The sequence below is a fragment of the Cygnus atratus genome, chromosome 11, assembly GCF_013377495.2.
Source record: "Cygnus atratus isolate AKBS03 ecotype Queensland, Australia chromosome 11, CAtr_DNAZoo_HiC_assembly, whole genome shotgun sequence".
NCBI classification, from domain to species: domain Eukaryota; kingdom Metazoa; phylum Chordata; class Aves; order Anseriformes; family Anatidae; genus Cygnus; species Cygnus atratus.
Window position 1 is genome coordinate 5,249,321 of NC_066372.1, and position 12,238 is coordinate 5,261,558.

The window sequence follows — 12,238 nt, forward strand, 5'->3', positions numbered from 1 at the left end:
ATCACATCAGAGCATGCTTTCACCTTTTTTGCACAGTAAATATTTCATTTTACAATATTTGGAATAACTTAGTGGTTTTTATCTTGAGGAGTGTTTTTTTTTCTTTTTGAGGGGAGAGATTTTTGCTTCCTGCTGAAATAAGCTGTTGGCAGAGATGATGGAGTAGCTTGCTGCAGCTAAAAGGGAGATGTGACAAGTTGGTCTTCCTCACCCCCCATCCTTGGCTGACCTCTAAAAACTCTACTTCATGTCATTGCTTCAAGTTTAAAAAGGTTTTTTGTGTTCTTCGTTGCTGTTTATTTCCCTTGTCAGTTTACTAAGATGAACCAGCTGACTGAGGGGTTAGACAGTAGAATGAGTGCTAAAAAGGGTATAAAATAGCATATGTACAAGTGTTGCCTCTTTCAGAGTGCTGACTGGTGAGACAATAGAGCTGTTAGGCCAAATCATATCTGAGTGAAAGCCTTACTGAGGCTTCAGCCTACACGCCACAGCTTTTGACTTCTAATTTCACTTCATAGCTTAGGCTCTTGGCCAGCTTTCCTGATGAAAGGAGTGGTCTCACCCTGGCCTTGCACATCAGTGAGGTAGTTTGAGACCATCCACTTCTCTGGGGATTTTTTTGTAGGAAATTTTAATCAGCTGAAGTATGTGTGGCATAAACTCTGAAATGGAAACTTAAAAAGTCTTTTTGTGTATCTTAAGTTTAACCTAATCTATTTCAGAATGACAGCATGTTACCTATGTTGGTGTAGGTGAATTACCCAGTGGGAGGAGGCGACAGGCTTTTTTCCTTGTCTTCAACACCGAGAATTTCTTCACAGGAGGGAGATTGTTTGTGGACTATTCTCAGTAGTAAGGTTTGTTCAGAAGGCAGGTAATAAATAATATTTACCTTGTGTTATGTTGTCCCACTTTGTTTTTAACATCTGCAGTTCTGCCTGATGCAATGTGTTAGCTGGAGGACTGGCACTCCAACAGTGTTGTACTTTGGTAATATTGTTCTGGGTCTTGATTGCATGAAGGAATGCAGGGTGGGGCCTCAGTGCAACTTCTGTTTTCTAAATTCTTTAAATAGGTAAGGAATATGGGGTAATGGGTATTTTTTAAGGTCACTTCTACCTGAATAAGAAAGAAGTCTTTTTACAGTAGTCTCTGTAAGTGAGGTGGTTCTACAATGATTGATTTATGTGTACCTACTTGGTACCGGAAACATTTTTTTTCTTCCCCATATTTAAGTCATGCAGTCTGCCTCGTGCACTGAACTTGATGCTTGTCTGGTGATGTGGTGATCCTGTTCATCTCAGTAACTCATCAGAAGGCCATTCACTCATTTCTGGGGTTTGGAGGAGCTGAATTGTTTCCTGGAAAGTTCTGAGACATGCAGGACATCTTGTGATGCTGCTGAACTGTTAGGGCAGCTAACTCCTATTCTGTACAATTCCAAGGGTGGTTACTCATGTCTGAAGACAATTTGAGAAGGGGTGCTTTATGTCGGTCAATTCCTTTTCTTAGTGGTTTGGTTTTGTTTTTTCTAACCTGAGTGCAGTTCTGAAGTCTTGAGCAAGGGCTATAGAGGTGTTGATCTGCTGACTAGTAAGGAGTTGCTAGACTGAAACAAGAGTATTTCTCAAAGCAGCTGTTTCTTTCCTGAGCTGTTTCTTTACTGATTTCCAAACCCATCTTCAGATTTCCATTAAGACTGCCATCACAGTTTGCAGAGGACAAAAAAGTTACAGAGTAGAGCTTCATAAAATTTCCCTTCTGGTTTCTGTGTTCTAATTTACCTCGCGTTACAGGAGACACATAAACAGGGCGTTTACCTTGTTTAACAAAGTTATTGCAAACTCCTACTGAAATTTGTCTGCAAGTGTGCAGCTAATGTTGTACAGCAAGGATAGCTTTATCAGTGTTTAAAAACTCTGGAATAAAAGCCTCAGCGTTATAAATAGGATGTGCATTTTCCCTAGCCAATTGTGTAAAAACTAAATAAGAAATCAAGCTTGGATGTGGGACAGAAAAGTACTACTCTAGTGAAAAGGAACTAGACAACTACACTTGAATGTTTGGATTTTAAGGTTTTCTTTAAGTTGTCTTTGGAAGTTGAAGGTAACAGCTTCAGCTTCTCCTGTACCCAAATTGGACTATTGTTTGCTTTCCAAATTTGGAAATCACCATGATAGAGAAGTTTTTTTCCCCCCCCTCAAGTTTAACCTTTCTTAAGTTCATTTATCTTAGTAAACGCCGGCTGTAATAGTGCTGCCTGTGCACATGACCAGTCTCTGCTGTAGAACCGCTCTTCATGGATAGAAGCCTTGGGACTTTCTGCAAAGTCATCAACTCCTCAAATTGTTTCAAAAGCCCTTAGTATTTTTTCTGCAAACCGTGGCCCTCTGATAGCGTTTTCCATTGGACTGACTCATCAAACAGACTTGTCTGGTGCACTGAAGCTAAACTTCTGAGGTTTCTTACTCATTTAGTAAAGATGTTCCTTTTTTTTTTTAAATATAGCTGATTTTGCAGGTTTGTAGGTGAATCAGTTGTTTCCTTCTGAGTCTATTTCTTGCAGTCATGTAACTTGATAGCTTTTGGGGCAACTGTTGAGTGAACTGTGGCTGCAGCCTAGGATAAACAGGTAATTGGCCAAAATTACGCAGACATTTCAGTTGTTAAGCAAGAGCTTATCCAGTTTCTTCTCCAGATGGTTGGATAAATAGCTAGAATGTCACTCATGCTTTTTCGCTTCAAAAATGTGCTGAGTAAACTAAATAGACATCTGCCCATTAAGCACAGATGAGAAATACTTACCAAGAGGTAGGTTTGATGGGTAGCATGTCTGAGTAGTTATGTATAGACATTTGTTTTCAAAGAATTGAAATGTATTGTATTACTGAATTGTATTTGGCATTTGGGTTGGTAGCTTCACAGGGTGAGAATGAAACGATCTCTTCAAACCTGTACAGATAAAGCTTCTTCTGTAAACTGTACTAGTAGGTGTCATAGGCAGTACTGACACTATTATTGTCTAAAAATGGTACTGAGAGACTATCAGTAGTTTAAAAGTAATGACAAGTCTCCTAAAAATGTGTTCACATGCTATATGTCCTGCCAACAGAAAGCTTTCAGTGTTACGTACAGTGCTGATAGGTCTATATTTTTCTTGTCAGAAATTCTTGATGGGTGTCAAACTGCTGCCTGTATTTACTGGGATTTATTTGCATTTCTTTAATCTTCAGTAATTTTGGTGGCTTTCTGTGTGTTGGTAGGGAGTGCAAACTGTTCTTCCACTTCTCACTTTGAAAATGTGTCTACAAAGGCAACCAAAGCTTATTTAATGATGAGCAATACTTTTGGTAATGTTGGATGCTTTTTTTTTTCTTGAACCGGTAGTGGCTTATGCTAAATGGGTTTATGTTAACATGTTCTTTTAACCTGTGCTGAAATAAACTATTTTGGGGAAGGGGGGAAAAAACCCACAACCCCCTAAATGTGTTATGAAACACATGCAAAGCAAGGCCACTAAAAAGCAAAAATGCCTTGTGAACCAGCCAGCTGTACTGTTCCACCAGCCTCAACTTGGTTGGTTTGGGCTGACATTCGAGTGCAAACTTCAGGTACTACAATTGTGTGTGTGTTCCGGTGTTTATGGCTTTCTTACATGAAAAGCTCCAACTCTGTCTTGGAGAAAGTGGGCACCCAGTTCTGGTAGCAGAACGAAAATGCAAGTCTTGGCAATGTGATTGTATTGTATCCTAAAAATAAAGAACGTGTAAATAAATCTGAAGTCCTGTTTTTGAAAATTACTTAGAAGCAATCATAACATTCACATTTAATGATACTGATGCAATGATGTGTGCTATGTAGGCATGTGGAATTACCTGTTGCTTGAGATAATGATATTAAGCTGTTCTGTGCCAAATACTCTGCCACAGCCTTACCTCCAGTTTGGAGGAAGAAGTTAAACCCTGCAGGAACTTTACACTTGCAAGAAATGCTGCAGTCCCATTGGTCTTAATGTTTAAGCATGTTAAGTATATGCGTCAACCTGCAGTGTTGATACGATACTGCTTTTGTTGGCTTTGGTCTTTTGAGAGCAAATATGGCTTAGGAACACTGACAGCTGAGCTGACGGTGCTCTCACGCTGGAGATTGGAAAAGGAAGTGGTTCTAGAGCTCTTTGGAAGTGAAGAATGAAATAGGTGGTGATCAACATAATGCCTTGGTTAAGGGTTGAAATACACAGAGCAAGGAAAACTAAACAACTTGCTATGCTGTCTTACACAGTTTCCTAAAATATTTCAAGTAGTTTACATGTGAAGAAAAATGGAAGCAGTATTGTCTGTATGTGCTCCTGGAAACTCAATGTTTGCTTTTTTTCTGACATCTGTTTCTTCAAAAATCATATCTATGTAGCTAAATTATGACCCTGATTTACTTGCGGTGTAGTTGCAATATGTAAAGCAGAGGTGGAATGGGAACAGAGCTTCGAAGTGTACTTTTTCTGTCTCATCTCTTAGCAATTTACAGTTCTTCTAATAAAAAAAGTCACGTAGCAATCCTAAAATTGTATTGCTGGTTTATTGAGACTCAGAAAAGACCACATGTCACAAAAATGACCTTCTGGATCCTTGACTTGTAGATACCAAAAGCCACGTGTGATTACTTTATTTTGAACCTATTGGAGTTAACATGCAATGATGTGTGAACAAATGTATCCAGAGGAGAAAAATGCAGCTATGTGGGATTGCTGTCTTCTGTGCTTGATTGCAAACTTTGTCACTCTTCAATGACTTTTTACTTTTTTGACAATTAAAGCCCTAACTTCCTTGAAAACATGTGTTTTAAAAAGGTAAAAGATGAGGGAAACTTCAACTTTAAGCTAAACTTAAATTAAACTTGCACTACCTATTTCCACTGGTCTATAACCTTTGTCATTTTCTTAGAAAAACTGCATTCAGAATGTACAAGTTCAGCAGAGCTGCTTTCTGTACCACAAAGAGGAAGGGGTGCTGGCATACAAAGGGGTGAGCTGAAGGTTGTGTAACCTCCGTTCCGTTCTGGTTTGCAAACCCGAGCGTCGTGCTGTTACAATTTTGACGCTTGTTTTGAAGTATAGTCACAACTCTTCAAAAAGGGAGAGTTTTTTGCCCTTGTTTGATACTTATAAAATCCAAAGCCTGTAATTTTTAAATTTGGTTCCTGGTAGTTAAAGATGCAATTCTGGTAGAAGCAGAATGAATATTTTAAAATAGCCCCAGTCATTTCCGCCTACATAGTTTTCTCGCCTATTTGGGAATGTGCATTCCAGGGTGGTGATGGATGGGTATGATGATGCTTGGATCAGGAACATAAACCTGCACCCTTGATATGCTCTTCATCTTAATGTGCAGTGTGGAAGTTGTGGGAAGAGAAGTTACACTGCTGTGTGTTCAGAGCTGCTGGGGGAGGAGGGGGCAGCTTGTTCCACCTTTGTATTTGTATCTGAACTGAAAGTGGCTTTGTGACTGCTTCTAAGGTTACATTTTGGTTTCTGGTGGTTTTAAGCATGTGAGGCTTAAAGCAAGTGAGACTTTTTTTTTTAAAGGTAGTTAAGTGACGGATTGTGATCTTTAGTTACTTTTGCTTTTTGTTGTTACCTTAAATGCTAAATTTTGGAAACAGAAGACCACAGAGAAAAGGCCTTGAAGTCATCTGAAAAAGTCATTTTTAGTAGTTGCTTACTTTGCAAGTTTAGAAAGTCTTGTGAGTTTGACATAAAATGTAGTCTAGCAAATGAGCTACAGTGGTCAGAAGGACTGAAAGGCCACCAAATGACACTTGAGGAGAAGATGGCATTTTATCAGTTCAGAAGCGTGCTGTTCCGCTGTCTATGCGGGCAGTCAGCGTGCTGCAAGGCAGTTCTGATCTGGTCAGCAGCGTGTGCTCTTGAGTTAATCCACTTCTCCCTTCCCCTGCTTTGATGTGCAAATAAGAAGGAAAAAGTCCTAGCTGTAAGTCTGTGGGGTGGGATGGGAAAAGGCATAGTGGTTATGTACATCCAAATATTTTCAGAGTTTAATTGGAAGCCTGTGTAAAGCCTCTTGTCCACAAATTACTCTGTCATTTTGTTCTAGAAGCTGTAGCCAATGTCTCTTCTACCCTGGCTTCAGGAAGGGAAGCAAAGGGGATGGGTTGTTGTCTTCTGAGGCAGTGAGTACAGAACAGCTATGGTAATTCTTCAGCCTGGCACTCGTGGCACTTCACAGGTATCTGGAGTGGGAGTAGGGGTGCAGTCCACAACAAGGAGAAAATCCAAACCCCAAAACCCCAGAAGCTGCTGCTGACAAGAGGTTTGCTTTTTTTAGCTGAAGTTTAATATATGGCAATTTGCATCCAACTTGTTTTTTTTTTTTTTGGTGAGATCTGCAAACTGGAAAAGGTTGTGAACCACTGGTGTAGAGAAAGGCAAGGCTGGGACTGCTGCCAGTAGAAAATCAAAGAGGCGGATTATAATCAGGGCAGCTGTTTGCACTGGGCGGTATCTCAGGCCTGCTTTTATTGCCTCTTGTCCCCTCGTCGCTCCTCAGTGGAATGGGATTCATTGCTGCTGTTTATTGCTACCACGACTTCTCATCTTCTTAGAAAGGTGTTCCTGGCTTGGTTTTGGTGACAGGGTGACACTGCTGCCTTTGCGTGTCATAAGGGAGGGGAGAGGAAACTGAAAATGTCTTCCTGATCCTTCCTTGCTTGCTGATTCTTGTAGAGCTGCTGTTACTTATCTTTGGCTTGTTGGTAGCACTGAGTCCTGAAGAGAAGGAAGCAGATGATTTAAAAAAAAACTAACAAACAAAAAAAAGAAGGTGGAAAACTTGTATTTTTTCCATAAAAACATGTTCATAAAACTCTCATTTCAGAAACCAAACCAAGATTGTTATCAAAGAAACATTTGTATTTTTCAAACCTGAGTATAGTCAGGGCGAAGTTCAAAAACAAACAAAAAATAAATACACTATAACTGGTTGTGAAGAAATGGTATGTTTTCTGCTACCTGCAGAGTAAGTTTCATGCTCATTGTGAAGCAGGCAGTGTTAAGACAATGTCTGTAGGTGTGTGTACTTGTGTGTTCACAGCCAGTGAAGAACCCACCAGAAAGGACTTGCATTTCTCTTGTGTTAGCTCCTCTGCCTGCCTGCTCCTGCTGCTCCTCAGGAAAGCCATCACCAGCCTCCGATCGATCCCTGGTTCAGTTCAGAACCTGCCCTGAGGATGCGAGTAGCCATAAACTGAGGTTGTTGCTGCTCCTGAACCCTCTGTTGGCAGGCAGCAGCCTGAAGGTGCTGGTTTTGCAATTATACGGGTTCAGAAAAGAAAGTTTTCTTTAAGTACTCTGCTTGCTGTGCCTTGCCTCTGCAACAGTGTTGGGCACCAGCTCGGTTGTTTCACAGTTAGTGGAATAATAACCTCTCCTTTCTCTTTCCAGACCCCATTCACCACTTTCCCTGAGTAATTTGAAACTGAACTTTGACAATTACTTCTGTTTTTCTCTATTAGTAGCAGCTAACTTTAATCAATTTGATATGCGTGCACTGAACAAAAGGGTGCGAGGACTGGGGACAGATAAGCACTTAAGCTGTAGCCGTAAGCTGCTTGGGAGGCTGGAGCTCATCTGTTGGGCTGCAGGCTACCAGAGACAATGTAATGGCTTGCTGCTAACAAGAAGAGGACTCACTTCTCCGGTGCTATATTGTTCACAATTTCAATACCGGTACCATTGACTAATGTTTCTTTGTGTTTTTTTTGGCTTTATACATCTATATCTTAAAACACCCGGTGGTTTTGAGTTTAGATCACTGCTATTTTGTTTGGTTTGTAATCAGATGTAAGGACAATTGTGTGTTATTTTTTCTTCATTATTTAGTTAATAGTTAACATGTGTCCTGAAAAACCACCTTTGCAAAGCTAGCAGATTTGTGATGTGTCTGTGGATAGGGAGACAGTTACATAGCGTGACAGTTACTGTGAAATACATTGTCAAACACTATATTGTGTCTGCTTAAGTGAGATATCTCTTCCTCTTTTTCAAGTAACTTATTTTGGAAAAGCAGGTAAATGAGTACTCATTTCACGATGAAGCAATGCGAAACTGGGCTTTTTTTAGTAGGATGGGGGTAGTCTTCTTTTACGAGGAAAAATGTGTTCTGCACTTTGCATGCTTGCCTGACAAGCAAGTTGACGAATGTTTTCCTTGCTGATAGCCAGGTAAGCAGATAGCAAGGCGCATTAACGTTGGTCACCAGTGGTGTTGGTTACCTTGTCTGCCCGTCCCAGTCCCGTGCCTCCCTCTGGCAAATGGGCTACTGAAATACTGCTCTAATTCACATTCCTGACCTCTCACTGACTTGTAGTATATTGATTTTTTTTCTCCCTTTCTGCTTACAAGCACCTCACTTTAAAGGAGGGAAATAAGGCTGTTGTGCTCACTGTTTCGCATTTTTAAACCAAACTATTTCATACTGTTGTCTCCTATTCCAAACACACTAATTATTTTCTAACCAAATTAGGGTTGTTATATTGAATGGTATTCACCTTCTCTGTTCTCAACTCCTGCGTTTCTGTATCCTTGGCTCTTAACTTACCTCCTTTGGATGTGTACAGTTGATATAAGCTTAGAATTGTAATGTGTGCTGCAGATGCTTTAGCAGCCCTGTGACTGCTAAAATTGTCTCTTCTTAACTGACTGTTACCCAGACTTGGGGGGTGGAGGGGGTGGTGACAAAAGCCATCTGTGTGCTCTTGGTCATCGAGGGAAGGGAAGGATACTTGGTGCAAAACTTCTTGATGATAGTGGTAGGTGAGAATCAGAGGAAGAAATTTTGAACCTATTTAAAAACAAATCCTATCACACCAAGTGACATATTTCTTCATACTGCGAATGAGGGGGGAAGAAAAGCTAGAACATGCTGGAATTCTGCAGCTCCTAAAGTACTCGTCAACTGCTTCTACCATGCAAAAGGCAGCGTGTGTTTGTTGGAATCCTTGCATTTCAAATCTCTTCTTCAGAAGAATTTGGCAAGTTAACCATAACATTTCTTGCTTGTAGTGGCTTTGGCCTTTTAAAAAAAAAAAAAAAAGTTGTAAGGAGGAATTAATGTACGTGTAATTTCATGTGTTTTGTTGTCAAATTGGAACATGGCAAGGCATCTGTAACTTGAACTGTCATGCACACCTCTGAGATGTACATTTGGTCTGAGTGATACAGAGAACTTCGAGCAGTACCTTGGGAGAACAGCCCTCCTGTGCCTTAGTGCATCCCGTTGCTTCTCCAGAGGCTGTCATTTGGCAGACCTGCTGAGCGTACCACCTAGAGCTGATGTTTGCAAGGTGAGGTGCTTGGTAACCACATGCATGTTTTCTGGATTAAAAGCAAGGTAAGGGATGCTCTTGCTTAAAGTGAGGTGCTCAAACACTTTGTCTGCTGCACTGATCTCTGACTACATGATGGTAATTTTCAGTATCCGTATCTTACATTTGTATGTGTTTTGGCTTTTAATTTTTAATTAAAAAGTAATGTTGAGTTACATAAACCTGATTTAGGTTTCTTATATAAAACTAATGCAGTATGATTGAGTTTTCTGTGATAACGGTACTGTGTTCTCCTCCTCCCCCAGCAGAGAAAAACAGCCTGGAAGAAGTCCAGCTTACGTTTTTAACTGAGTGATAAAACAGTAACATCGAGCTAAGTATGAGATCAGGGATGGAGGCTGTGTCTGCAGTTGGATGGTGGGATTTGGTTTCAGGAATGCACTAGAAACATGACTTAGATGGGATCGCAGAAAAAGGAGGTTGGAAGGGACTCGAGAGTTCAGCTAGCACAGCCATCTGCTCAAAGCAGTTCTCGTTAGGTGTGCCTGGGAGAACAATCACAAAGCAGTGAGGTAGAAAGGGACCTCTGGAGATGATCCAGTCCAACTCCCTGCTCAAGGCACTGTCATCTACAGCAGACTGCCCAGGACCTTGTCCAGAAGTCTTGAGCCTCCTAGGACAGAGACTCCACAACTTCTCTGGGCACACTGTTCCAGTACTTGATCACCCCCACAGTTTTTAAAAAATGAACAAACAAACCACCTGAAATATCTGATTGGAGTTACTCCCTCCAAGTTATGTCAGTTGCAGTGAAACTGACCATAGCTGTGTCCCCTTAATGAGCTTCACTTTGGTGTGAGGTTGTGATTTGTTGAGTTTTTATGTTATCATCAGTGCTGACTTACAAGCCCCACCACGGGCACCTGCTGTCAGTGGAGCTGAGATAAAAGGATGGGGACCAGATACAGGTGAAAAAAACAGCCACATATGGCCACGTACACACATACAAAAACATCATGGGGGGAGTGGAGGGTAGGGGTATTTTTGAGAATGGAAACTAGTAATAGGGTAGTGTGTGCTGCTTAAGCAGTTGTGCTGAGAAGCCCTTTTCAAGCTGCAACATGAGACTTAAAGAATTAAAACATCAGATGGAGTTTCTCAAGGATCTTGGTTTTTGAAGTGATCTGAAAAAAGTCAGGTCTGAGCTGAAGTTTATCTTTAAAGAAAAGATAAAATGCTTTTAGTGGTATGTTAAAACTATGCACACTTTTGAGTCTTTATGTCCTAATAATAGTGTTCTAGATCAGCATAATGGAGAAATTATTTTGTGAAGGAAAAAAATAAGCTATGTGGAAGTTGTTTGTGCCTACCTGTGGTATCATTAATTTTTCTGAAAAAGAAAGCCAAGTGGTAAGCCATATTTCTTCATAACTTTTCTCTTCTATTGTGATTTTGGTTCCATTTTGCTAGTGTACTGGCCTGGAATCATGATCCATGAAATGCTGCTTGCCAGCACTTTCGAGTTCGTGATCCTACACGATTTCATTGCCAGCTGGAAAGCAAAATGGAAAGAAGCAAAACAGATGAGGGTTCCAAACTCTAAAGTAATTTTCCCACGCTTTAGAGATGGTGAAACTAGTAAGCTTTGCTTAGTTGCTGACTGATACTGTTACCAGGTTGTTGGAGTGGTATTCTTCAGCATCTGAAGTAACTTGACCTAAGATCACTGAGATGTATCTTCACCTGGGTCTTTGTGTTCTGGTTTGTTTTGCCTCATTACAGAGTTCCTGAATGTCAGCCTTCTTGCTCTGCAGGAATAACAGCATTCAGCAGGCCTGTATCAGAAGCACTTCTACAAGTACTGAGATATAACTGGATCTCGAATCCGATCTTGATTTTTATTCTTTTTTTCCAACGGTATGCAATTTCCCCCTAGTTTGTGTATATTTTACTTGTTTAGGGATTTCTCAGATATCTGAAGAGTTTTGGAAGGAGGGTCTGCTGATTTATATATTGCATCCATGAGCAATGACAACAAGAACTGAGCAGAGAGCTGTGTTTAGGTGAGGCTTGGGCCTGAGCAACCGTTATGAAAAATGGAGTCATGCTAAAAAAAAGAACTTGGATATTACATGAGATGAGTTAAATATTGAGCTGTGGTTTTGGTTCAGAGAGAATTTTGCTTATACCCAGAGCAAAAATTACTTACGAAAAAATGATCAGGAAAACTAACAGAAGTGATGGGTTATTAAAATGAAATATCTGCATGTTAAAAAAAAAAAAAAACATGTATTAAGAAATCCTAGAGCAGGAAGTAGTGGAAATTGTATTTATTAAGGTAATATTCTGTGGGGTGGAATGTTGTTGTGGAAGCACAGGATGAATTGAGCAGAATGGTGAAGCAGCCTAGCTATTACTTAAAAAAAAAAAAAAATCATCCTAGCTTTTCTTGTCAAGGTTGTTCTTGGTTATATAAAAAATAAATTTTTTCCTGTTGTCTAGACAGTAGGCAGGTACTGTTGTAGTAGAGACATTATTAACTGCTTCCAATATCAGTGTAGAGACATTATTGCTGCTTCCAATATCAGTGTCAACAATCCTTAATTTCAGTTTAGGTAGATATTCTGAATTCTGGAAATTTCCACGTGATGATACATTTTTAGGCTTGTGGGTTGTGCTCTATAGCCTGCACGTTTTCACGAGGTGTCCTGCTGAATAAATACAGCACTGTTTGGGAGGAGGGCAACTCTTGCTTACAGCTTGGGATCCATACAATATAAGAAAAATACAATTAAAATAAATATCCACGATATGAAATGGTTTACCTTTTAGGTGTGTAGTATTTGTTTGAGAAAATAAGGATGGTATTTCTGTTTCCAAAATAAATGATCAATTG

General features: G+C 40.1%; 1 protein-coding gene across 10 annotated transcripts in view; it reads left to right on the top strand.

The window, feature by feature from the left end:
* TJP1 (tight junction protein 1) overlaps positions 1-12,238 on the top strand; it is a 164,207-nt gene that overhangs the window by 100,145 nt on the left and 51,824 nt on the right. The window contains exon 1 of one of the 10 annotated variants that reach the window (XM_035553847.2): positions 838-860. The exons of the other annotated variants lie outside the window; for them this stretch is intronic. The gene's annotated coding sequence lies outside the window, so the exon portion shown is untranslated. Of the gene's footprint in view, positions 1-837; positions 861-12,238 lie in introns of those variants that run through there. 10 annotated transcript variants of the gene reach the window in all.